At 41.0% G+C, this 26,302-nt stretch overlaps 1 protein-coding gene across 2 annotated transcripts in view; it reads left to right on the forward strand.

The window, feature by feature from the left end:
• Positions 1–17,344, forward strand: part of LOC113270384 (cytochrome c oxidase assembly protein COX16 homolog, mitochondrial) — an 82,611-nt gene extending 65,267 nt beyond the window's left edge. For both annotated transcript variants that reach the window (XR_007190193.2, XR_007190194.2), the window contains one exon: positions 14,177–17,344. The gene's annotated coding sequence lies outside the window, so the exon portion shown is untranslated. The remainder of the gene's footprint in view (positions 1–14,176) is intronic.
• The last annotated feature ends 8,958 nt before the right edge of the window (positions 17,345–26,302 follow it).

A 26,302-nucleotide genomic window follows, 5' to 3' on the forward strand; every position in this document is an offset into this window, starting at 1 on the left:
TCCTCCTCTTCATGAGTTTTAGAAATCATATTTGAAAATTTTATTTGTTTATTTGATGGAGAGAGGAGAGAGCACAAGAAGGGGAAGTGGCAGGCAGAGGGAGAGGGAGAAGCAGGCTCCCCACAGAGCAGGGAGCCCGATGCAGGGCTTGATCCCAGCACCTTGGGATCATGACCTGAGCTTAAGACAGATGCTTAACCGATTGAGCCACCCAGGCGTCCCTAGAAGTCATATTTGATGACCAAAACAAAAATTACAACACCATCTTATATTCAAGACAATAGTATTTAAAAGTGGAGAAAGTAAAGGGACCTGAATAGAAGTCAGGTTTCCAAACTTCACTTGAAATGCTCAAATGTTGATACCAGTAGAACATAAGTCACATATTTATATTATAATACTTAGAGCAACCACTATGAAAAGTATACAGAGACACACTCAAACACACTGTAAATAAGACAGAATCCTAAAAAATATTCAAATAACCCACAGAAAGGCAAGAAAAGGAAACGAATGAGATCTAGAGGAAACAGAAACAAATAATAAAATTGCAGACTTAAGCATTAAAAATAATCACCTTAAATGCAAATGATCTAAATACACCAATGAAGAGACAGAGATAAGTGGGGTGGATAAACAAACATGACTGCAAAATACGCTGTGTACAAGAAAGTCACTTAAAATTCAGTGAAATAGGTAGGTTGAAAATAAAAGGATTGAAAAAGATTTATCTTGCAAACATTGGTCTAAAACCAGAGTGGCTACATTAATATCTGATAAAGTAGATTTCAAAGCAAAGACTATTACTAGAGACAAAGAGGAATAGTACATAATGATAAAGGATCAATCCACTAGGAGGTTATATTAGTTCCCTAAGTCTGCTGTAACAAAGTACCACAAACCGGGTGGGTAGAAACAATATAAATTTGGGGAGCCTGGGTGACTCAGTTGAGTGTTTGCCTTCGGCTCAGGTCATGATCCCAGGGTCCTGGGTTTGAGCCCCACATCGGGCTCCCTGCTCATGGGGGAGGCTGCTTCTCCCTCTCCCGCACCCCCTGCTTATGCTCACTCTCTTTCTGTCCAATCAATCAATCAATCAATCTTTAAAGAAAAACCAATATAAATTTATTATCTCACAGTTCTGGAGGGTAGAAGTCTGAAATTAAGATGTTGGCAAGGCCATGCTCCCTCTGAAACTTGTAGGGGAGAGTCCTCCTTTTCATCTTCTAGCTTCTGGTGTTTGCCAGCGATCTTTGGCGCTCCTTGGCTTGTAGATGTATTACTTCAATTTCGGCCTCTGTCATCACATGGCTGTCTTCCCCCTGTGTCTGTCTGTGTCCAATTTCTTTTCTTTTATAAAGCCCTCCCTAATCCGGTATGACCTCATTATAACCTGATTATGTCTATTTCTAAGTGAGGTCACATTCACAGATACCAGAGGTTATGACTTCAACATACCTTTTGGGGGACACGATTCAACTCTTAGTAGAAGATATAATTATCTTAAATGTGTATGGACTCAACAACAGAGCTTCAAATTACATGAAGCAAAAACTGATCTAGCTGAAAGAAGAAATAGACAAACCACAATTACAGCAAGGGACTTAAACAGCCCCTCTCAGAAACCGATAGAACTACTAGACAGAAAATCAACAAGATCCCATTGAATGATTGTGTTGAATTCTACCCAGCAATCAAGAAATAGATAATCCCATCTTAAACCAACTCTTCCAGAAACTTACAAAAGAGAGAATACTCTTCAATTTATTTTTAGAAACTGGTGTAATCATGATAATTAAACCCAAGAAAGAATACGAGAAAGAAAATTATAGGTAATGCTCAATAATGAATACGGATTTAAAATTTTTAAATAAAATATCAGCAAACTGAATTTAGCAACATATAAAAAAAGATACTACATTATGACTAAGTTTAATTTATTCTGGTAATGCAACATTGGTTCAACATTTGAAAATCAATTGATATAATTCACTACATTAACAGATTGAAGAAGACCATATAACCAGGTCAAGTTTTACAGTTGCTTGGTTAAATTTCAACACTCATTCATGACTTTTAAAAAACCTTGTTAGCAAACTAAAAATAGGGGCACCTGGGTGGCTCAGTCAGTTAAAGGACTGCCTTCAGCTCAGGTCATGATCCCAGAGTCCCAGGATTGAGCCCCACATCGGGTTCCCTGCTCAGCAGGGAGTCTGCTTCTCCCGCTGCCCCTCTCCCTGCTCATGCTCAATCTCTCTCTCTCTCTCAAATAAATAAATAAAAATCTTTAAAAATTTTTAAAAATTTTAAAAAACAAACTAAAACTAGAAGGAAACTTCCTGCTCTAACAAAAATAAACCTACAACAAATATTTTAAAATATCATGTTAAAAATTTTTAATTATCATTAAAAACCTATAACAAATATCATATTTACCTCTGAAACATGAAGCATTCTTCTTAAGATTTATTATAAGACACAGGTTATCTGTTACTACTTCTGTTAATCATTGTTCTGGAGTCCCAGGCCAACACAGTGAGGCAAGGAAATAAATAAATGTATAAGTATTGTAAAGCAGTAAATAAAATTGTCATAATTCATAAATGACATGATGCTAACAAAGGACACACACACTTTCACTGAAAAAAAGTATAAACCTTTAATGAATTAAAGTTACCCAAATAAAAGAAGAGATACACCATGTTCATGGATTGGAAGACAATATCATAAAGATGTCAGTTCTCTCCCAAATAGATATATTTATTTAATGTAACTCCAATCAAAATCCAATAAATGCTTTTATAACCTTAAAAGTTAATTCTAAAATGTTTATGGAAGGGCCAAGGATAGCCAAGACACTCTTGTAGAAAACTTCAAGATGGGGAGACATACCTACAAGATATGAAGAGTCTTTATACAGCTCCCATAATTAAGGATGGTGTGCTATGGGTGGAGATGAAGACAAAGAGTCTAGTTGAATAGAATGAAAGCCAAGAAAGACTCAGACAAATATTGAAACTGGGTATATAATGGAGTTGGCATAGCAGATCAGTAGAAAAGGATAAATTTTTTAATAAACAGGACTGGGATAATTGGTTATCTATATGAGGAAAAATAAAATTACACCCATACCTCACATTATACACAAAAATTAGTATCAGGTGGGTTAAGAATCTAAATGTCAAAGACAACTCTGTAAAAGTTCTAAAAGACAATATAGATGAGTGCCTTAACAAACCACTGCACAAGTCGGGCCTTTATACACGCTGGCCCTTCTGTTCAGGTCTGTCTTGCCCTCTGCCTGTTTTATGGCAACTCACACTTCAGATTCTAGCTCATATGTTACTTCCTCAGAAAAGCCTCCTTAGTTATCCAGACTTAATCACATCCCCTGGTTATAAATGCTCAAAGGTCATTCTATTTTTTTCTTTTTTAAAAAAATCATTCTTTGAGGTATAATTTATATAAAATAAAGTGAACAAATCTTAAATGTACAGGCTGATGGGTTTTTACATGGGTGTTGTGTAACCACTACCTAGATCAAGACATGGAACGTGTCTCCCAAGTTTAAGCAGGTAGCTTCTCCCTATTGTTAAATAAAAGGGCAGTAAGGGCTGGATGGAGGTGCTGGCTAACAGATAATGAAACAAAGGAACAATTCATTGAGGCTGAAGTCAGTGCAACCTCCAGGTAGGGCCCTTTAAAGAGAATGGATGGGGGCACCACGGTGGCTCAGTCAGTTAAGATTAAGCATCTGCCTTTGGCTCAGGTCATGATCCTGGGGTCCTTGAGATCGAGACCTGAGTTGGGGGGGGGCTGTCTCTGCTCAGCGGGGAGCCTGCCTCTCCCTCTCCCTCTCCCTCTGACCCTTCCTGCCCCTCTCGTGCTCCTGCTCTCTCTCTCAAATAAGTAAAATCTTTAAAAATAAATAAACAAACAAACAAATAAATAAAGGGAATGGATGTCACATATTGGCTTGGGAAAGAAAACCCATTTATTCTACTCAAAGCAACTTCTAATTCATACTTATGTCACTTTCTGAACTCTATTTCTGTGTGTGTGTCTATTTTTGATATGATTTCATTCTGATTTCAATAGTGTAAACTTTTAATATACTCTTATACATGATACTGAAAGTAGCGCCTCCATGCACTATTCATCATTATCACTTTTTCTTTTTTTTGAAGATTTTATTTATTTGAGAGAGAAAGAGAAAGAGAGAATGAGCAGGGGAGGGACAGAAAGAGAGGGGGAGGGAAGGGAGAGAATCTCAAGCAGACTCTGCACCAAGCATGGAGCCAAAGTGGGGCTCGATCTCATGACCCTGAGGTCACGACCTGAGCTGAAACCAAGAGTCAGATCCTTAACCAACTGAGCCACCCAGGCACCCCTATTATTTTTCTTTTGAGAAAATTTTTCACTGTTTTCACCATTATTTTTCCTGCTAGATGACTTTCAGAATAATTTTATCAAGTAGCCATAAAAACAGAAAACATTCTAGGAACATGTCATTCCTTCAGTTCAAGTTTTTCATTCATGCCTCTGGTGGCCTAAACTGCTCTGTGAAGTCTGGTTGGTGGAATGTGGTTGATGATGGAACGTCCAGCCTGGCTCATAAAAATCTTTCCATTCAATATTCCTTCACTTAAAATCCTTCATGCTCATTTTCCCACCTGACCCGGTTGGAATGGAGGTAGAAACAACCCCATGGCAACTTTGGATGAAAGATGAAGGCAACACAATATGGAAGTAACCTGGGTCCCTGAACCCCATTTGGAAGAGAGCTGCCCACTGACCTAAAACACCCATTTTGACTTTATGTGAGGAAGGAATAAATTTTCATTGGGTTAAGCTACTGAAATTGGGGGCTGTGGATTATAACAACTAGCCAGTTCTGAGTAATGCATCCTTTAGGTGGTTCTCCAGATTTCCCCATCACAGAAACTATACTATTTTAATTATACATTACCATAACAATGTTTAGAAAAAATAGAATTTAGGAAAGTTACAGTAAAATCACTGTAATACTGCTATTTAATGATAACCATTTTTAACATTTTGGTTTCTATCTTTTCAGTTTCTGTCAGTTGATCACTCTATCTCTGGGCTTTGCCATAGTGTGATTAAAAATGAGTTACATTTCTTAAGTTCCCACTTGCCTATGCAGTAGTTGTCAGAGTTAGCAAATAAAAGTACAAGATCCCCAGATAAATTTGAATTGCAAATGAACAATGAAAAATTGTTTAATATAAGTATTTCCCATGCAATATTTGAGAAGTACTTATATTTAAGAACTGCTGTTTGTCTGAAATTCGTATTTAACTGGGTGTCCTGAATTTTATTTGGCAAGTCTATTGTGCAAGGACTTAATACACTCAGAGTGTGCCCCAGTTGTTTCTAAGTTTCGTGTGTCAAGAAACGGCTCCAGCATGGTCTTTCTCTGATGTCTAGCTGCCCACTGCTATCTCCCTTACTAATGGTCCTCATAAAAAAGCCTAGCTAAAGCTTTATATACAGCTTGTTGGGGAATCAAAACAACAAATAAAATAGAGCTACAAGCCTAGACTCATCTCAGAGTCCTTACTGGGCACCTCTTTCCCAATCTCCTTACTTGCCTCCACATGGTAGGACCAATTCATTCCCATTATTGGGAAAACTCTGAGCATCTCTGTGCCTTAAGTCCAGACTCAACTTCCTTGAGGGCCTAATGAGCACTTCTTTTTTTTCTTTTTGAGTTCTTTTTTTTTTTTAATATTTTTTTATTATATTATGTTAGTCCTTGGCATCATGCTGAGTGCTTTACGTGTATTATCTTATTTAATTGGCTAAAGTGACCAGCCATCCTGGTTTGCTGGCAACTGTCCCAATTTTAGTATTGCAAATCCTGGTCCCAGGAGACCCCCTCCCTGGGGGAGAAAAGGCCTGATTTTCAGTGATGGGTGTAGAAGGTTGGAGGAAAAGTACAAACCCCATAGAGTGGCCCAAAGAATAGAGGCCGAAAGCAACGTTGCTTTTTAGTGTCAAATGCACACAGCATAGATTATCCATCTTTGGTAGCTACTGTTGATCTCCCCTTGTCTGCTGATGTTGGCAACCGTGATTTGCGCTCCGCAGTAATGGATCACCCATTGTTGCGACACTCCCAGTGAGGCAGCTGAAGTGTGTGTCTTAAGTGCATTGTAATCATGACTGTTAGCAGTTCATGCTTAACTGCCTGGGGATTATTTTGCTTTTTATCCAGGTAGCACTAATCTATTTTTTCACATTCAATATGCGACCATGTTTTCTAAGAGTTCAGATAATGAGAATGAGAATGATTATAATGCCAGTGCTAGCATGGCCCAAACTTCACTAAATAGTAGGGCAAAATGTGTAATTTAAATAATAAATGGGAAGACATACAACTGGGTTAGGGAGCTATGTAACCAGAACAGAACATACTGCACAGTATTTGGGGTTGGGCACGGTGGAGATGGAAGTCAAAGCATATATAGAAACTGAATCTCACAAATCTGGGATGAGATAGGCAAGTACTTCTAAATCAATAAAAAGTGTTTTGTCTCTCCAAAAAGACACAAATGCTAACTTGAAAAGTATGGCTGCTGAATTACCTTGCATATACCACAGGAAAAAACACATACATTATCATAGTTCCCTTGATTGCTCCCTGATATTGAGTGAAGTTACATTTCCCGATTCAAAAGGTGCAGCTAAAAAGTCCTATGGGCAAACAAAAGGGCAAAGTTTGATAACAGACGTGTTGGCCCCTTAAAGTGTAGAGCCAATTCTCTCAGTTCTTATCAACGATCTTGCTTCTAGGGAACATCAGATGCTGGACGTAACTTCAAACCACTGAAACTAAAAACTGTCCCCTTCAACTCTTATGTACTTTGATTTCAAAACTGGAGTTTCAAATCATCTTCTTGATTTCTACTAAGATTTTAATGGAAGCACAGAAAACATAAGACAGAAGATTGTTGATATCTTATCCAGATACACACTAGACTTTGCTCATCTAGTTACATATTCAGCAGACAGGGCAAATTTAAGTTTGACAAGTTCCATTCAGTCCATAAACACCTTACCAAAGAACAGGAAGACGTATCTTCTAAGCCGCCTGCTCATTGTGTAGATAACACTGCTAACAAGAGGTGGCTTGCTTCCCTGTGAAATTGAGGCTTTCATAATGAAAAATTTTAGTCGTTTTCAGTGTTCTCAAACTGTACAAAAGCATTTAATGAGATTTTTGATGTTATGGAATGGAAGGAGATAGCCTCATTATACATGTGCCTACGAGACAGCTGTCATTGCTGCCTTCCGTAGAAAAGGTGTTACAATGTTGGCCTCCCATAAAAATCAAATCTTCAAAGTGTGGGAGAGGAAGAATATCCTTCTCTAATTTGGAAATACATTGAAGAGAAAAAGGATTACAGTAAAATAGAAATGTATATGCTGCTTCTCTAAAATTGTTTGCTGGTCTCTGTAGAGGCTCGAAGTGGCGTAGAAAAGGATAAACTGATTGCACCTGAGCTTGGTGTTGTTTGTAAGTTGTGACAAGAACTCATACAGTGAAAAATGACTCATTTTTTGGAACTAAGACTGCTCCAGAACTCAAAAGGGGAAAAAAGCCCACTACCAGAAAAAGACACCAAGTTGAATAGGACTTCTAATTTCTTTACTACATCGTAACTAACTTGGACTCCAACTTGAGTTTCCCAAGTTCGAATGATCTCTGTGCTTTATTTTATTTTATTTTTTAAAAGATGTTATTTATTTATTTATTTGACAGAGACAGCAAGCTAGAGAGGGAACACAAGCAGGGGGAATGGGAGAGGAAGAAGCAGGCTCCCAGTGGAGGAGCCCGATGTGGGACTCGATCCTGGAACGCTGGGATCACGCCCTGAGCCGAAGGCAGATGCTTAACGACTGCGCCACCCAGGCGCCCCGATCTCTGTGCTTTAAAACTATTTTCCCTGAGAAAGAAAGATTGAAATTATGATAGCATTTCATGTGTTTCAGAATATTTTTAAAAGATGGGTATTTAAGACCTGGATGGTCTACAGGATGAATCCATAGATGCAAAGGACCTAATTAATTGCCAAAGAACTAATCCATCAAAACAACCCTATGGAAACATGTGGATAAACATTTTTGGAGAGCTGGAAACTAACCTCTACCAAGTTAGAAAATCTACTGGTCAGAAGTAAAATCCTCAGTTTCCATGTCCACGTGCTTCTGTTAAGATGATATTTAGCTTGATGTCATCACACTGGACTGATACCTAGACTCAGAGTCCTGCGGGCCTGATAAGAGCAGAACTGCACGTTAAAGTGAATTTTATGTTTTACTGCTCAGTTTTACCATTATGTTTAAAAAAAGAAGTATGTTCTCAAGCTTGTAAGCAGTTCAGACAAGTATTATTGGAAAAGGAACATAGTAAAAATATGGGACAGAAGGATAAAGGTCATTATTATTTTAATTAAATATAGGTAATACCTGTCTAATTAGTCCTATTGGTTTACATGCTTCTTTTAAAAAAGTCTTACATTTACATGGTTTGGAATACATAATAATCCGACACATCTACGGGCAACTGATTTCCAACACGGGTGCCAAGTTTGTTCAGTGGAGGAAGGAGTGGTCTTTTGAATAAATGATTCTGGGACAGATTACTATTGTCCTAATTAACACAATTATGTTAATAATAGCAATAATGTGCTATTTGAAAGTATTTAAAAGTAAACAATACAGGGGCGCCTGAGTGGCTCAGTCGGTTAAATGTCTGCCTTCGGCTCAGGTCATGATCCCAGGGTCCTGGGATCGATTCCCACACTGGGCTCCCTGCTCAGTGGGGAGCCTGCTTCTCCCTCTCCCTTTGCCCCTCCCCCCTGCTCATGCTCTGTCTCGCTGTGCTTGCTCTCTGTCAAATAAATAAAATCTTTAAAAAAAATAAAAGTAGGGGCGCCTGGGTAGCGCAGTCGTTTAGTGTCTGCCTTCGGCTCAGGGCGTGATCCCGGCATTCCGGGATCGAGTCCCACATCAGGCTCCTCCGCTGGGAGCCTGCTTCTTCCTCTCCCACTCCCTTGCTGTGTTCCCTCTCTCGCTGGCTGTCTCTCTGTCACATAAATAAATAAAATCTAAAAAAATAAAAAATAAAAATAAAAAAATAAAAGTAAATAATACAGAATAATGTATAATTTCAAATAAACACCTCTTTTCCAAATTTTTTGTTAAAGTAATAAAACAAAATTATGCTAATTACAATTATACACTGTATATAATAAATGTATTATATGCATTTATAATAGAATATATATTATATATGACATATATTTTAGTCTGGTATGGCTGTATCCCAGGTTGGCACTTTAAAAAGTTGGTCACCCCAGTTAACCCCCATCTAAACCCTATGAGATAATACTGTTTTCCCCTCCAACTTATGGATGAGAAAACGGAGGCTCAGAGACATAAATTAACTTGCCTAAAATGACAGCATAATAAATGGTGGAGTTTTTTCCCTTCCTCCCATCTAAGGTTCATCTACTCAGCTCTCTCCTTTTTGGGGGATGATTGAACATGGAACTCTCCATTCTCTTTACTACAAGGTTCAGAAATTACTGGTGCATGGCAGTATGAGCGTGCGTGTACACACGCGTGTGCACGTGTGTGTGTGTTGGCCAGGAGCATACTCTAAAATTAGGAATCCAGGTTTCTGTTTCCTCTTGAGAGCTCGGATGATCTGGAAACGCTGGGCCCACCTTCCTCCACAGCAGCAGCTGCTGGCCAGTAGCTGTCTGTTCAGGCAGGACTTTCATCTCCAGTTTGCCCAGTTCCCCTTCTCCCTTCTGCTTACGTCCAGCCAGCTTCACTCAAGGACATGACACTCACGTCAAAAAGGCAGCAGACCATAATGTAAGAGTCCGACTCTGCAGCCAGAGGGGGGTTCAAATTCCATCTCTGTTACTCACTGGTTCCTTAACCTCTCTATGTATACATTTCTTCAGTCTATAAAATTACACGGACGATAGTATCTTCGCCCTAGGGTTTTTTTGAGGATTTAAAGTGATAATTCAAGTAAAACCCTTAGAACACTCTTCAGTGTGCATGTTGCCTATTATTGTCATCACTGCTTGTCACCCTGTAACCACTTCAGTCTGCATCCCCTGCTGGAGAGGAAACTTCATCCCTCTGCCCTCAGAGGTGTGGCCCCAGCCAGACAATGAGAACGGATCACAATAGTCCAGCAGCTGTGCTTTCTGGGTTATTCTGTCCTAAGTAATTCCACACATGGGCATCAATCATCCGGCCCACGTTGAGCTAAACCATGGCCAGTCCAATTACTTTTTATAGTCTCTATTCTAAAGGGAAGATCCTGCCTCCTGTCCTTCCGGCAGTTTTCAGTTTCCCAGCTCTAGATATCCTGCACATGATTAAACAAAAAGGAACAAGCAACACTTGGCAAGACAGTGCTGGTTAAATTCACACAGGCAGGCAACAGTGTTGTTTCCACCTTCACCTTGAACCCCGCCCCGACAAGTTACAGAGTCTCAGAGGCAGCTCTGATGCAAACACGCTCAAGAGGGCCTATTACCAAACACAAAACTGGCCACTCCATCTAATCATCTGAATCATGTTAAGGGTGATGCTCCCCAAAGCGCCAACCCCCCCGCAAAGATGTGAAATCAACTCTCTACCTCTTTGAGGACTGAAAAAAGGCTGGCAGTTTATAAAAGATTCCTAAAGAATCTTAAAGCTTGGCTTTAAATAATATTTAGATATAAATTGAGATTGTAAATATAATTTAAACAAAATAGAATCTACTCTCTAATATCTTAAAATCTGTTTTTTCACTTAACACTCTATTACTAATATATTTGGTGTCAATTCACTTTTACAATGCTATTTTTATTGGTTTTATGGTATTCGGCTGTACGAATGTAATCAATTCCCTCTACTCAGACATCTGGATTGTTTCCTGGTTTTCGCTAAGACAACAGTGAGGTGATAAACACCCTTGTGAATTAAATTTGGACAGCAGCTTCGTTTGCTTAACCTGGGAATTTTTCCTAGATGTGCTTCCCCTAAGTACTGCTCACCTTCAGAAATAAATCCATTTGTCAGGGGAAAAAATGTTAAAACATCCTAATTTGTAGTCCATCTATTTCCTATTAGACCCTAACTGACAGAGAGGCAATTTGTTATCAACATCTACTCTGTGTTTTGTACTTTACATTCTTTACTTAAATCACCCAACAGCCTTTTGCAAAAGGCATTATTATCCTCATTTAAGAAATGAGGCTCAAAGGGGATAAAGAAAGGGGGGGTAATCAGAAGGGGGAATGAAGCATGAGAGACTATGGACTATGAGAAACAAACTGAGGGCCTCAGAGGGGAGGGGGGTGGGGGAATGGGATAGACCGGTGATGGGTAGTAAGGAGGGCACGTATTGCATGGTGCACTGGGTGTTATACGCAACTAATGAATCATCGAGCCTTACATCGAAAACCGGGGATGTACTGTATGGTGACTAACATAATATAATAAAAAAAAATTTAAAAAAATGACAACAAAAGAAAAAAGAAATGAGGCTCAAAGGAGTAAAGTAATATGTCCAAGGTCACAGCTAGTTAATAGCAGAAAATTTGAGTTCTTGTTGGTCTGATTTCAAAGTTCAGGAACTTTCCTGAACGCCATATTCCTGAAGAGATTCCATAATTCAATTTTTGTATAGACCCAACAATATTTTAGACGCTGTGAGGAAGATGACCATTTAAAACTGTCAGTGAATGAATTTGCAAAATGAATAACTGTTCCCTAAAAACAGATGGAAACTAAAATGTTTTGTTATGAAGTAGCTGAACTCAAGAGGTTATTCGTAATGTTCTGTGATCCTGAATACACAGCACTTTGTGCCACGGGCTCCGGGATGAGTGCATGCTCAAGCTAAACGTCCTGCTGTCCCTTTATGCCCACCAAAGCTCTCTGAGAGGCTGTACGTATGAGGCTGACTCCCGCTTTGTATACCGCGTACGTTGACTTTTCTCTACTAGGTGTTGTGAAAAACATACATACTAATACCAACATGTCTTGGGCTTAACGGAAAGCACGTTTAAAGAGTATGCCACGTTAACGGTACTCAAGGATTGTGGAATATAGATTCTGGATGATTCATTTTTGCCTGCTCCCTCATCTTAATCTGTCCGTCTTCTGGAAAGATCAGCTTCCACCAGTGAGAGAAGAATGCATCTTATTCACCCAGCTGGTCAACTCCTGATGTGACTTTGTTGGATTGTAGCTCAGCAGTTACTACAATATGGACCCTGCCTTTCAGAAAAGTTGAGCCTCTCATGTACTGGCCTCCTTGGCATGTGTCAGTTGGGACAGGTTCACCTGCAAGAAAGAGTGCCTTAAGCCATGAGAAATTTCCTTGCTTCTTAAGAAAGATTCCTAAAGTGGGCAATTCTAGGGTTGACTGGTAACTCAAAAATGTCATCAAGGATCTGGTTCCTTTTCATATGTCAGAATCAGCATCTTTCCCCCTCATGCTGTCACCTCACTGTCACCAGATGGCTAGGCTACCGCAGCTCTGGGCAGGAGGCCTTCATACTACATTCAAAGATGAGAAAAAGGGGGCAAAGGAAAAGCACCTTTCCCATTCATCAGAAAGGAAGTGTTTTCCAGATTTTTTCCTATGCCCGTCATGGGAACTGGATCACACGGCCATCTCAAACAGCAAGGGAGGCTGAAAAGTGAGTATCTGGCAAAGGGGTTTAAGATTCCCATGATTGGCTTAGACCAATCACAATTTATATTTATTTGGCCTTTTTATTCCTGCCTTTTCAGTGCTTTTTTAGCTCTTTCCCTCTTACTCTGGTCAACGCTGAAGGAGGAGGAAATGACTGTTGGACAGGAGGCTAACAGCGCCTGCTCATGTGACCCTCTGCGCTCTGATAAGTAAGGAAGGACAATAAGGTTACATATATGCTATGATTAGGGCTGGTCAAGAAGTGGGTTGGGTTTATGTTTGGCTCCTGCTTTAGCCTTGCCCCAGTAAGAACGAAAAAGATAACAAAGACACTCAAATTGTAAGAATACAAAAGCTGATCAAAATTTTCCGTAGGCTGAACTCATTACAAATACTGTTTAGATGCTCATGTGCGGGCGCCCAGGTGGCTCAGTCGTTAAGCGTCTGCCTTCAGCTCAGGTCATGATCCCAGAGTCCTGGGATCGAGCCCCGCATCAGGCTTCCTGCTCGGTGGGAGGCTTGCTTCTCCCTCTCCCACTCACCCTGCTTGTGTTCCCTCTCTTGCTGTCTCTGTCAAATAAATAAATAAAATCTTAAAAAAAAAAAAAAAAAAAAAAGAGGCTCATGTGCGCCTAAAAGAAGGAGGCTGAAGATGTGGTTCCAAGCCAGGCAGAGAACAGTTCGTCTCTGTTAGTATCTTCACCACAGACAGCTGTCCTTATCTCTTACGACTGCGAATCGGCCAAGTTCCCTGGTTAGAAAGGCCCACACTAGGGCGAATGTCAAGATGTGTGCCATGATATGGGTGATCAAAAATTTTTAAAATGCCATTTGTGTGCGTGTGTGTGTTTGTGTGTGTGTACGTTCCTCAGCCATGTCTCAGGCTTTGCAGCAAGCCTGACTGACAGCTACACACCAAAGAAAATCATCTGCTCTGGAAACCAGTCCTCGCATCTCTGAGTCTCTCCTGTTCTCTTCCTATGACATCCTCTTACGAATTGGGGAGGAAAACCGGGAAACTACCAAGGTTGTAACACCACGGTGTTTACCTCAGAAAATAACCACGTGGGACAGAATTTTGGCTTTTGCCCGCCCCAGCCTCTCTCTGCCTTATTTGCCTTGGTATGGCTGGAGCCTGGAGCCCAGTTTGGGAAATTAGAAAAGATACTGTCAGTGGGAAAGTGAGTGCTAACTAATGCTAAATTTAAAATTAAGATACCCAACTGCAGCTACCAAAGGACCTCAGGTAGACCCAAATATATACTGACTGTATAGTTATATAAAATTAAAAACCTTAATAATAGTTATCTCTAGGTGGTGATATTTGGGTGGTTTTTTCCTCCTACTTTTCTGCATGTGTCATTTCCCAACCACAAATACTGTCCTCATAATTAGGTCAATATCATGGTTTTTCTTCTCCCTCTTTTCCAGTCAGCATCACAGAGGAAGATGCGGTGACAACAGCTGGCGCCGTCGCCATCTTGAGAAGGAGCAAACCTTCCAAGAGCGGTTTCCTGTACATCGAGCCGTGCGAAGGGAGAATAATCGAGAGATCAAGTCCAGAAGTTTTGTGATGATTTTTCAGGGAAGAGACTGGCCAGGGTGCCCGGGGCCTCTCCCGTCTGTCTCCCTGCCGCTCCGGGCTCTGCGGAGTTTAGCAGATTGATCGCTGCCCGCCACCCCAGACCCCGTTGTTTTTAGCTCCGTGGACTCCGCGACTGCAGGCAAACCACCAGGCACTAGACGCCGCGCCGGGCAGGTGGGCGCCGGGGCACCAGCCCTGCGCGGGGAAGCCTGGCCTGGGAGCTCAGGGCGCAGTACGGAGAGGCGACGAAATCAAGCTGAGGGGCCCGGGGACCCCAGACCGCCTGGCTCCGGGGGCCCGGCCCCCCTCTCCCGGTATCTCCAGCCCGCGCCCGGCCGGCCACACCTTGGAAGTGGCTGTCCTTCGAGAGCCTTGCCCGGCCCGCGTCTTCCCACACGGCTGTCTCCGTCCGGAGTGCGATGGCACCGCGGGCTTGCTTGGTGACGGGGGCGCGGGCCAGCCTCCAGCCAGAGCAGCCGCGCGCCGGTGAAGGAACAGACGAGTCCCCGCCCTCACCGCCCTGCGACGGGCTGCTACGGCAGCTGGACCGCCTTGGCCTTGGGTCACCCGGCCGGCCCCGGGGTCACTGCCCAGCAGCACGCGCACCCCGCTCACGTCGCGCGCTGCCGCTTTTACTCCGTCTGGTGCTGGCCTCGGAATGGCCTTAGCGCCTCAGCCTTTGTCTGGGTGTCTTCACTCTGCTCTGCTAATTAAAAAAAAAAAAAAAAAAAAAAAAAACTGGGGGGGGGGCATTTTTATTGAGGTGGAATCGACAAATACAAATTGTATGTATTTATATTGTGCAATGAGATCTTTTAAGGTGTACATGTGATGACTCAATATATGTATGTTTTTCAGAGAACACGGAAGATCTACTGTCAGCAAATTTCAAGCATACAATTCAGTATAATGTACTGTAGTCACTATGTGGGACATTAGATCCCCAGAACTTATTCTTCTTTTAACTGAGTTTGTACCCTTTGACCGACATGTCCCCGTACCTCCCAGCTCCCATTCGACTCCCTGGGTCTGGGAGGTCCACTGTTGTAGATTACAAATGAGTGAGATCGTACAGTATTTGCCGTTGTGTCTGGCTTATTTCACTTAGTGTAATGCCCTCCAGGTTCATCTGTGTTGTGGCAAATGGAAGGATTTCCTTCCCTTTCGCTCTTTATCATAACAGAAACATGTTCTTTCGCATCTGGACCTAGCCTCTGAACCTCAGCGACCATAACTAGTGTCCAAAGGCAGTGACATGGAAAAGCCCACAATGGCAACCCCGTGGCTGCAGGAGCTCTTGTGAGGCCCCGTTCATCCCTGACATTTAGTTTGGCTAATGGGACAACTCTTCCTCCCCTAACAAAACAGAACAGGTAGTCCTAAATTAAACCCTCTTGCCAACTGTGGACTTTGGCTACTATCTCATGACCCTGAAGTTACAAACATAATGGGAAAAGTCAAACATGCCAAGGACAGTTGAACAGAAATTGCAGAAAGTTCCCGCATTCTTAATGATGTTGCTGAGTGGTTAAATTACCCTGAGATTACTTTCTTTTGGGCTTCTTATGGCTTACACTGCTGTTGGGTGGGTACTCTATTACTTACGAGGGAAAAAGTCCTAACAGGGTGTGGGATTGATCAAGGGTTTCTTTGAGGATGGAAGATACTTACACATATAAATCCCTTTATTTTTTCTTTTGTTCTGTTATTATTATTATATCGTTACTTACAAACAGATAATTCTTTATCAGATTACCAGTGTACATTTGGGTTTGCCTATAATTTCTGTTCATATCAGTTCTACTAAAATCAGAAAGAAGAAAAAAATGCCTATTATTTCTTCTGTTATTCCACATTGTTTTCTAAGTTTTAGCCAATACAATAAGGAAATAAAATGCTAGAATGTCATAACAGTGCCTGCCCTTCCCAAATTAATTTATATATTTAATGAAATATCAACCAGAATCCTAGTTTCTGTGATGATTATATATGATGATTTTTAAAGATCAATGGAGGAATAGCTGAGAGTACTCAAGTAAATTCTAACAGAAAGATGGATGGGTGATAAAACAGTTTGCTGTATACCTACTGTAATAAAAATACAGTGTATGGGGACAGAGGGTATATGGGAACTCTCTGTACTTTCTGCCTCGTTCGTGAACTTAAAACTGCTCTAAAAAATAGTTTATTTAACATAAATAACTAAGTAAGTAAAAAAAATGATGGGCTTGGCACAATAATAGACAAACAGATCAATGAAACAGAATCCAAAATGGTTCAAGTAGATATGAGTCTTAATATATGACCAAGTGGAAATGGGTAGTTTATTTAATAAATTACACCAATAGAATTGGCATCTGAAGGAAAATAGGTTAGACCCGTGCATCACACCAGGTACAAAAAAATTCTAGATAAGTTAAAAATCTAAATGTAGAATATAACATTTTAGGAAATCAACTTTAGGACAACATTTGTATAAGCTTTAAGGGGGGAAGCCTTCAAACACAAGCTCTGGAAGTCATAACAAAACCATGGGCATTTTATGCACGTAAAAATGAAAACTTTCACCTAAGAAAAGATACCAAAAGTAACATTTTAGAAGGCAAATAGACTTTGGGGAAAGTATTTGCAACATATGTGACAAATGAGGAGTTTATATCATGAATTATATTGAGCATTCTTACAAATCTGGTAACAGTAGGAAAATGGGCAAAGGAGATACACAAGAATTTTCAAAGGAGTATATGCACATGGCCAATAAACATATTTTAGAAATTCTTTAAATATCTTGGAGTAAAATTAAATACCTATTTCACATAACAGATTGGCAAAAATTGAGAAAGTAGTAATGTATTTATGTGGTTGGAAAAAAATAGAGACCACTTGAATGTCTAGCAACAGGAGAACGATTTAATAATATGACACATATATGGTATGGAATCTTATGCACTTATTTTTCTAAGTACATTTTTTATGCATTGTTGGAGTTCTAAGTAAAAAGCAAATTGGAGACTCGTGTATGTGTGATGCCATTTTTGTAAAACAAACCCAAACTAATTGTCTTTAGCAACCTCTATATTGGTATGTGTGAGTGTAAAAAAAGAATGGAAGGATACTCAGCAGACCTTAACATTAGTTACTTCAATAAAGGAGACAGATTGGGAAAGGGGATTTATTAAACTGTTCCTTGTATTTGTCTGTATTATTTAATTTGGTAGAGCAAGCACATATTTCTTTTGTGTTTAAAAAAACAACTAAGCCATCTGCACTTCTAGCTATGGTTTGATAATGACAGAGCTACCAAGGCAGTAAGGACCTGAAGCATTAAAAAACCAGAGGAAAGGAAAGCCCTGAAAAGTGAGCTGAAATTCTCTAGTGTGTTACTCCTCGAAGCACCTGCAGACCCATAAACTCTGGTCTACCGAAAAGCTAAGCAGAACATAGCAATTAAAAGATGGAGATATTAAGTGGAATTTTAAGCAGTCTAATCTACGTGGAGACAAAAAAAAATTGGAGTGTGGCTCACCACGGAGGTGAGCCTTGGGAAACAGAGGTGACCAGAAATAGACCACTGCTCACAATAGCACGGAACAGTCTCACATAAACTCACACACAGACAAGATTAAGATAATTCATCTCTATCCTAAAAGCCTACCCAAAAGAAAAGTAATTCGTCTCTAAAAAAGTTAATATTACCCAGAGACTCAAATTGTACACTCAAAATGTGAACAATTCTTCATACGTAATGTTAGTATTCAGTCCAAACAGACAAACAGCAAAACACCAGGCATTCCCAGAAACAAGAAAAACAAGAGGGATGGGGGGAGAGGGAGGGAGAGACAGAGAGAGAGAGGGAGAGAGAGAGAATAGGAGGGGGAGGGGAGGAGAGGAGGAGGGAAGGAAGAAGGAGAACAAGATCTAGAAAGAGACCTACAGGAGACCTCGATTTTGGAGGTATCATATCCAGACTGTAAGAGGGCCGTGGTCAATAGATAATAAGATGGCAATTTCAGCAAAAACCTAGCCTCTACTAAAAAAAGAACAGATGGAAATTAGTGAACTGAAAGGTCAGTATAAAATACCTACACTAAAGCGTAGAGATGAAAATGAAGAGAAAATCCAGACAAGGGCAAAAAAGAAATGTGGGGCATACTAACGCAGTTGAACATCCCTGTAATTGGGGTTCTAAAAGGAGACAGACAACAGGACAGAAATAGTATTTAAAAGTATAATTACTACAACGTTTCCAAAATCATTTAAGGACATTAAGTGACATGTTTAAGAATTTCTATAATGGGCTCCTGGGTGGCTCAATTGGTTAAGTATCTGGCTCTTGATCTCAGCTCAGGTCTTGATCTCAGGGCCATGAGCTTAAGCCCCCCATTCGGCTCCACGCCCCCCCATTATTGTAACTTATGGCTAGAGAAGAAAGTGTAAGTGTCTGGGGGAGATGGCAAAAAGAATGCTTTAGTACTGACATGCGATTCTTTTAAAAAAAAGAATTTCTGTAAGATCTGAATAATTCAATGAAAGCCATACAGACCTAGGCCCATCATAATAAAACTGGCAAGAACCAAAGGCAGAGACAAATTTAAGAGCAACAGAGAAGCAGATCCATTAGCTGCGAAAGAGCAGCAATAAACTGACAGCTGACTTCTCAACCGCCTAATTTATATTAAATTTAATAAAGCATGACTACATGTTGTAACCTCTAGGCCAGGGATTAGCAAAATTTTCTGTAAAAGGCCAGATGGTAACTATTTCCCGCCTGACAGGTCGTACAGCCTCTGTGGCCACCACTCTGCTGCGCTGTCCTCGACCAAAGCCATCACAGACAACACATAAACAGACGGGCATGTGTTCCGATAAACTTACGCTTGCGAGACAGGCCACAGGCCCGATTTGGCCCACAGGCCATAGATTGCTAACCCCTGCTCTAGGATTATCATTTAAAAAGAGTAGAAGAGTGTGTAACTAGCTATACGCACTCTCCCTGGGTGTTCTCATCTGTTCCCACGGTCTCGGTGACCCCCTGTGTGCTGCTGGCTCCCACGTCTGTGTCCAGCCAGCCCTGCCTCTGCAACTTCAGCCTGGTCTCTGCCACTGCCTCTGAGATTACATCCCCCAGGCTCATCAGGTGCAAAATGACACCTTCCTCCTTGCTCTCCAAACATGTTTTCCCTTTCATATTTCATATTTCCTAAGTCAGTGCTGCCCTCCATCTAGTTTCTCAAGCCAGACACTTGGAAATCGTACTTAGACACCCCTTCTCTATCATCTGTTAGTCAATCAGCAAACGAAGCCAGCTTATCCCACCATGGAAATATTTTCTCTCCGATAACTAACTCACAGTCTAGTAATAAAACCTTCATAAACGAATGTAGAAATTATGTAAGAGGTAAAAGGATGTGTTGCTGGATGTTAGATGAGGTGGTTATCGCTTCTTAAGAAGATCGCTAAATATCCAGGAAATTATTGTAACCTATGGCTAGAAAAGAAGGTTCAAGTGTCTGGGGAAGAGGGCAAAGAGAATGCTTTAATACTGACATGCTATTCTTTTTATTCTTTTATTCCACGCCAGCCGTTGTCCACCTGCCACTGGCAGAAACAGTGTCCAAGAGCAGCCCTTTCCACATGGCTGGTGCTTCCCACAGACATTGAGGGAGGCCCGTTTGGGATGGAAGAACACAGTGAGAGAGAAAGGGGGGGGAGAGAGAGAGAGAGAGAGGAGCTTCAAAGGCATGAAAATCGGGGGCTCCTCTTAAAGAGACCTGTTCTCTTGCATAGAAGATGAACAAAGTTCTTCTATCCCTTTGAGTATTCTCGAGGTCATGGTGCACAGGGAGGAGAAGAGAGAAGTTGGGAGCGCTGAACTGAGACCGAGGAACCTGGAAGACTAGGGATCCTAATGACCAAGAATACTCTATATGGTTCTATGAAAAGACAAATTTGTGAAAAACATCAGACAAGGACATTAAAAGAACAGACAATTGCAGACCAATCTCTACCATGAATATAGATACAGAAATCCTTAACAAATTGTAGGCAAACCAAATCTAATAATACCCATAAAAGGATAGTACATCACAACCAAATACCTTTATTTCAGGAATGTAAAGCTGGTTTAACATTAGAAAATGAGTTCATGGGGCGCCTGGGGGGCTCAGTCGGTTAAGTGTATGACTTCTGATTTCGGCTCAGGTCACGATCTCAGGGTCATGGGATCCAGCCACGTGTCAGGCTCCGTGTGGAGTCTGCTCTCTACTCCAGATTCTCTCTCTCTCTCCCTCTCTCTTTGCCCTTCCCCCCACCCGTATCATCTCAGTGTATGTAAAGAAAGCATTAGATAACATTCAACGCAAGTTTATGATTTTTCAAAAAACTTTAAGAAACTAGGAATTGAAGGGAACTTCCTTAATATCACAAAGATTTTCTATGAAGAACATATAGCAAACCTCATATTTAATGGGAAAATATTGAAACCATTTCCATTAAGATAGAGAAAAAAACGGAGAGATTCCCACCATGTCCACTTCTATTTACCATTGTATTTGGTATCCTAACCAGTGCAAAAATGAAAGATCTGGAAGGAAGAAATCTGTAAACATGATGATGTATAAGGAAAATGAATAAAAAGGCAAAATCTACAACTATGAGAACTAAAAATTTTAGCACTCTCACTGTATACAAAGTAAGTACACAAAGATCAGTTGTGTTTTATCTACCATAAAGACAATTTAACAGGAAATTTTGTTTAACAACAAATTTTTGTTTAACGGCCAAAAGAAAACAATGCCACTTACTTGGTATCACAAAACCTAAATACCTAGGAATAAATCTAAAGAAACATGTGTGAGACCTATACATTGAAAATTTTAGAACATTATTGGGAAAATTTAAAGACGATCTAAATAAGTAGTCCACATTCAAGGGTCAAAAGACTCAATATCATAAAGATGTCAATTCTCTTTAAATTGATGTATAGATTCAGTGCCTTCTTACAGGCATTTTTTTGTGAAAAATTGATGAACTGATTCTAAAATTTATATGCAAAGGGCCAAGAATAACCAAGGTATGCACGAAAAGAACAAAGCAAAAACACTCATTCTACTAAATATCAAGATTTCTTATAAGCTACAGCAATTAAGACATATGTGAATAAAAGAAAAGAAAAATAAACCAATAAAACCAACTACAGAGTCCCTAAACAGACCCATACATACACAAATACTTGGTTTGTAACAAAAGGTGAGGTTGCAGGTGAAATGATCTCTTTTCAACAAATTGTACTGGGTCATCTGTATGTCCACATGGGAAAAAAAAATGAAATTTCACCCTTCTTCACATAAAATTTAAAAAGACCTATAAATACAGAGAACAAGCTGATGGTTGCTAGAGGGAAGGGCAGTGGTGGGAGGATGGGCAAAAATGGGCGAAGAAGAATGAGAGATCCAGGCTTGCAGGTGTGGAATGAATCAGTCACGGGTATAAGAGACACAGCATAGGGAATATAGCCAATGATAATGTAATATCATTGTATGGTGACAGACGGCAGCTACGCTGATGGGAAACACAGCGCAACATATAGAGAAGTTGAATCGCTATGTTGTACACCTGAAACTAATGTAACACTGTGTCAATTTTACCCAAATAAAAACATTTATAAAAATAAAATTCTAGAAGAATCATAGATCTAAATTTGAAAGATAAAAAATAAGAATTCTAGAAGATAACACAGAAAAATATCTTGATGGCTTTGGATAGACAAAGGATCGTAGAGCACTTAGGATAAAGAAAAAATGATAAATGTGCTACATTAAAACTAAAAAATTTGATTCATCAAAGACGCAATTAAGAGAATGAAAAGGCAAGCCACAGACTGGGAGGAGATAGTTGCAACGCATGTAATGACAGAGGACTTGTATCCAGAATATGTAAAGAACCCTCACAAGGTCAATAAGAAAAAGACAGACAACCCTCAAGGAAAATAAGCAACAGACTTGATCAGACACTTAACAAACAAGGATATCCAAATTCGAATACAGAGAGGAAAAAGTGCTCCCCTTATAGTCACTAGGAAAACGTAAATGAAAGCCACAAGGAAATACACACTCACCAGAATGGCTAAAATTAAATAGATTGGACCCGCTGAAACTTACCATTATCAATTCAAGCTGTGTATTCACATGCCTCACAAGCCAGCAAGTCCCTTCCGAGGTATAGACCCAAGAGAAGCGAGTACATATGTGAACCAAAACACATGCATGTGAACGTGCATAGCAGCATTATTCAAAATAGTAACAAACAAACAAACCTCTAAACAACTTATATGTCAATCATGAGCAGAATGAAAAATGAAATTGTGGCGTATTCACCCAATGGAAACACTACAGCAAAGAAAAGCAACGAACACACTTTGGGTAAACCTTACAGACACGCTGCCAGCAGACAAAATAGTACATTTTATGCTTCCATTTATCCAAAGTTCAAAAATCACAGAAAGCTCATGCAAGGGTTCGGAAGTCAGGAGAGCAGTTCTCTTTGAAGAGAAGGAGGACGTGTCCCGGGGCGCGGTACCGGAGGAGTACCTGGGACTCGTGTCATGTTTACTGCTCTGGGTGATGATTCAATGAGATATAATCACTTTGTGAAAATTCTCTGAGCTTGTACTTAGGACTTGTGCCCTTGTCTGTATGTGGTTCTGCTTCAATAGGCAATTTTAATAAAGGAAAAAAATAGAAAAACAATTAAGTGACAAATTTTGGAAAGAGAAGTAATAAGAAGGTTAAGAAGTGTATGGGCGCCGGGGGGGGGGGGGGGCTCGGTTGGAAAGCGTTGGACTCTTGGTTTCTGCTCAGGTCATGATCTCAGGGATCTGGGATGGAGCCCCGTTATCAGGCTCTGCGCTCAGCTCGGAGTCACCTTGAGATTCTCTCTCTCTCTTTCTAAAATAAATAAATAAATAAATACATAAATAAATAAACAAACAAACAAATCTTGTGTCCTACTAAACTACCCTATTATCAGACATTCCTTGTGGGGCTTTTCTCTCTCCTAGAGAGCGGCTCCAGAGCTTACTTTAAGCTTCAACTTGACTGTCTGCTTCTGCCTCCCCTCCCCTGCTCTCAGATGGTATGGTCCCAGGGCCGCTGAAGGCTGGCACCTGGGTACAGCAGTGCCTGTGAGGAGCAGAGCTGAAGGCAGCACAGGCAGGCAGGGCTGCTCCTGGGGAAGCGCCTGAGGCCCCATGTCTGCAGAGACACCACCTGGTAGAGCCCTGGGGCGTAATGGTGAACCATGGGGCCTAACGAAGAAGTCACACGGCGGGCTCTCAATAGTCACCGCATCTCCCCTGTTGTGCTGCCAGCCTTTGGAGAAAGAAGGGCATTACCTGCTCTTGTCTGGGTGACCTCATGGGAGTGACTTCTCCTACTTGAAGTTTCTTCTTCTCCAGATAAAGGGATGCTGTGCTCTCCCAACCTGGATGTGAGGTCTAAATAACAATTTTTCCTGAACAGGTCTAACATACTCCTGCTTAGGAGTCTCGGAGTTTGCTGTTCTGGAACTTTCTTCCCTCGAGCAACAGCATGGCTCCCTCCCCCTCCTCCTTTGAGTTCTCACTCAACTGTCTCTTTGTCATTGAAGCTGCCAGGACAAACTCCCCAACTCTCTTCAATTAAAAAGCCTAACGATTTCCCCTCCCTCCTTCAGCTGCCCCTTATCCTTCTCCTCTGCTTTATTTTTGCTCCACAGCCCCATGTATTTTGTTCATTCACGTTTATCATCTCTCGTCCTCTGGAATGTAGGTTCAATGAGGGCAGGGATTTTACCTTCACTGCCCAGAGCTATCTCTAGCACTTAGAATCGTATCTGGCACGTGGAAGGCATTCCACAGACCCCCAGTGAAATAACACACATAAAAGGGCACAGCCCCGTGTCACAGCAGGCATTCAGTAAAAGCTGGTTTCCTTCCTTTTTGTTAAATTCCAAAATCCAGGTTGTTTCAAGGTTCCAAATAACCTGAAGTAACTCCTTGAAGTTGGGAGAGAGCAAACCCTCACGGAATCGGCCAGAAGACTCGGATTCTGTATGAGCCTGCTCAGGCCGCCATAACAAAATACAACAGACCGGGTGGCTCAAACAATGGAAATTTATTTCCTCACAGGCTGGAGGCTAGAAATCCAAGATCAAGGTGTCAGAAGATTTGATTTCTTCCGAAGCCTCTCTCCTCAGCTTGCAGATGGCGGCCTTCTTGGGGTGTCTTCACATGGTCTTCCCGCTGCCTATCTGTGTCCTTGTCCTTTTCTTGTAAGAACACCAGTCATTTGATTAGAGCCCAGCCTAATGACCTCATCGAACTCAATTATCTCTTGGCCCTCACATTCTGAAGTGCAGGAGGCTGCTAGTTCAACCTGTGCCTTTGAGAGCAGGGGGTCCCAATCAGCCCATAACAGACTCCAGCCGCTCCTTGCTGGGTGAGCTCTGTGATTGGGTTGAATCCTCCCACTTCTTTGGCCTCAGTGTCCTCCTGACTTGAAAACGAAGTCTGTGGCTCTTGCTCTTGCTGCTGTCGACAAACAGCCTGCTTGCTGGCTCTCCTGTGAAGATCTCCTTGAGTCCGACCACAACCAGAAATGAGGAATAAACAAGGGCAGAAACTGAAGGCAGACTGTCATCAGAATTACTGTTGTTGTTGTTGTTGTTGTTTGTTTTTAACCGTGTACGCATGTAGTGGGGGGGAGAGTGGGACTCTGTCCAGTGTTCTGAGGAGAAAGTTGATTGTAGAGCTTATGGTGGGAGGCAAGCAGGGTAAGGGGGAGAAAAAGTAGATTTGAGAATTACTCTATATCAGAAACTGTCATCTCACGGACTCCTCACAGCAACCCCACAAGTGGATGTTACTGTTGTTATTATTTTTTCTTCCATGCTCCTGGTGGGGACACAGAGGCTCAGAATGCAGAACCGGGTGTTGTTATTTCAGTCTACCTGGAAGTCAGCTAACCCCCACCAGTCACTCTGCCTCTTGCAATGGTTGAACATGCAGAGCGGCTCCCCTCACCTCCCACCTTCCTGCCCAGCCACACCCTGCTACAGGTGAAAAGAAGATGAAGCTCCTGTCAGTTTTTGGTAGTTCTAGAAAAAGGACGAGACCAATTCTGTGTGTATTGTCACTGTTGTTGTTTTAGTGAATGGGTAATGTTCCTTGAAGAAATATCAAGAGCTATAAATAGACACAAAGAAGAAAATTCTAGAAAAAGCAAAACTAATCTGCAGTGACGGAAAACAGATCGATGGTAGCTTGAGGGGAGGAGGGATAACTGCAAAGGGGCTCAGAACCGCTGAGGGGAGATGTACACGTACTGTATCTTGATTGTGGTTGTTACGCTTGTGTCCTGCTGTCAAAGCCCATCAACCTGTACACTGAACACAGGTGAATTTTATTGTATGCAAATTATGCCTCAATAAAGTTGACTTCAACAGAAAAATAAATCACTATGAATCCCACCACCCAAAGATAACTACCATTACCACTTTGGTGTTTTTATGCTACTAGGACACACACACACACACACACACACACACACACACAGTGTCACATTCTATGTTCCGTTTTTTCTTCTCTCTCAATAACATATCATGCAAACCTTTCCATGTCACATACATGTAATGCTGCACCAGCATTTTTATAATGGTACCATACACCATTATGTCACGTAACACAATCTACTCAACCAATTCTGTTTGAAAATTAAGAATGTTTCTAGTTTTTCGCCATTATAAACACTATCACGAATATCCTTTTAAGTATTTGAGCACATTCTTAATTATTGCCACAGAATAAATTTCCACCAGTAAAATTACTGAGTCAAAAGAGGCTCGTATTTTCTAAAGAATTTGATGTATCTTTCAAAAGTGCCCTTCCTAAACACGATACCAATTTATGCACCCACCAGCCGTCTCTTGGTCTTGAC

This window comes from Ursus arctos, unplaced genomic scaffold, assembly GCF_023065955.2.
Source record: "Ursus arctos isolate Adak ecotype North America unplaced genomic scaffold, UrsArc2.0 scaffold_25, whole genome shotgun sequence".
NCBI lineage: Eukaryota > Metazoa > Chordata > Mammalia > Carnivora > Ursidae > Ursus > Ursus arctos.